Below are 2,203 nucleotides of genomic sequence, written 5' to 3' on the forward strand. Positions count from 1 at the left end.
TTTGTGCCCTAATATTCACTCTTAAGACTTGCATTTTATTTTATTTTTAAAAAATAATCCAGAAAACTCATTAAACTTTGTCATGGTATATATATATATATATATATATATATATATATCATAATTTGGTTTTGCAAATTACTGTAACTTGTGTATTTTTTAGTTTGTTGTATTCGATAAACTAACCAATAGATTAATTATTGACTAACATAAGGTTGTTTTAGGTTAAATAAACTAGATATAACTGATTAATTAATTGTTAAATTAGTTATATTTCAGAAAAACTAAGTGATAACTAGAAATCAGCGAAAATTTATCTAAAATGATATAATATTTAGTCATTTATGCAGTTTATGAGCAAAAATTGAGAAAACGGTGAAAATGATCCTCGACTTTATTGAAACGTCTCACCTGAAGTAGTTTTAAGAAAAATAGCTTATAATTAATAAAATAAGTTAACTTATAAATGTTCAACATGGTATTTTTTCTTTGAATTAATTAGAAAACGACTTTCTTAAAAAAGCTAAGAGATAAGAAAAGCATAAAAATCATAAGAAAAATCAAATATATATATATATATATATATATATATATGTATGTATATGGAAAACACACATACAATGTGTACTAGATTATTAGAGTTATCGTTGCTTGTTATGTTGGTCAAAATATGTCTATATGACTTTTCAAAGTCGAGGGGCCAAAATAATAAATTGGGCTCATTATTTTGATGTTAAATTGCATCAATTTGGTATTGATTTCGCAGCTCGCATTGAAACAGTGTTTTAATTATCTCGACACGTCCAACCGATTCTATTTTGGGTTCGATTGACATTTTATCTCTAACCAAAACTTTCATATGCTAACTCATCAATTCGGACCTCCATTTGGTTTCACCCAAAGTTTCATCCTAGTCATGAATACATCATGCCTAGGTCGGGTCCATAAGCAATAACAATAATTACCTACGAAAGCTCGTTTGCAACTTAGATACGGGTTGATCCCCTTAACCACGTCATTACACACCGTCTAAAGTACATTTTTTATATACACTTTGGATGATCTCGACATCTAAAAACCCATATTTTAAAATATAATTTGAGCAATTTCTCATCACATTTTATCCATAAGTGATTAACCTAACTTCATGGAAAAGTAGATGTTTAGGGACAAGGTGTTCGATCGAGCTGGTTTGAACCATGAGGCATTAATCGGTTCATAATTCATATATGCCATCGACCAAGTTAGCATGGTGATCTCGTTGGTTAATTTTAGGGTAAATTTAAGTATTCCAAATTAAGTTATGCAAATGATTGACGAGGAGTTACATGATGACATATTTGCAAACCACTATATCAACAACATTAATAGATAAATCTCGAGTAGGAGGTGGCCGAAATGCATCAAATGGCGGTGCCCGACAATGAATTCAGGAACCGGGATTAACAAAACGATGGTGGTAGAAGAAATCGATGGAACAAACAAACAAGAATCAGGCGAGAAATGTTGTGTGCTCGCTTTGGGTGATGATCCAAAACTCGACTCGGGTCTCTAAACAGTCAAGAGATTGTAGACGAATGTCGTAAGCCTTGATAAATAAGTGGATACTATAGAAGTGTAGGGTTTATTGGTGTTTTAGGGAAGTTATAGGAGATGTGTAATTTAGATGGTGACTGCAACAACAACAACATTGGCAGCAGGGGTGGACCGAGTGGTGATGGTACTGGAAACGAGAATTGAATATTGGCAGCAGGGGTGGACCGGATGGTGATGGTGGATACAACAATTGAATATCAACATGATGATTTGTGATATTTCATTGAGATGGTAAGGTTTTAAAAGGTATAACTTGTCTTCCTACCTACACCTTCTGTAACAAAAACAACTCAGTATCGACCACATGTTTCAATCACCATCTATCTATCTATCTATCTATCTATCTATCTATCTATCTATCTATATATATATATAGACTTGGGATCATGTGAGACCAGCCTGTTTTCGTGAGACCAACATTTTACACTTGAAACTTCACAATACAAATGCTGTGAAGGTGACTTTTTAAAACCTTCAAAGTGTTTTTGCTGTGAAGGTTCGACTTTTTAAAACCTTCACAGTGTTTTTGCTGTGAAGATTATACTTTTTTAAAACCTTCACAGTGTTTTTGCTGTGAAGGTTCGACTTTTTAAAACCTTCACAGTGT

This window comes from Cynara cardunculus (genome assembly GCF_001531365.2).
Source record: "Cynara cardunculus var. scolymus isolate 2C chromosome LG 15, CcrdV1, whole genome shotgun sequence".
In the NCBI taxonomy this organism is placed as follows: Eukaryota; Viridiplantae; Streptophyta; class Magnoliopsida; order Asterales; family Asteraceae; genus Cynara; species Cynara cardunculus.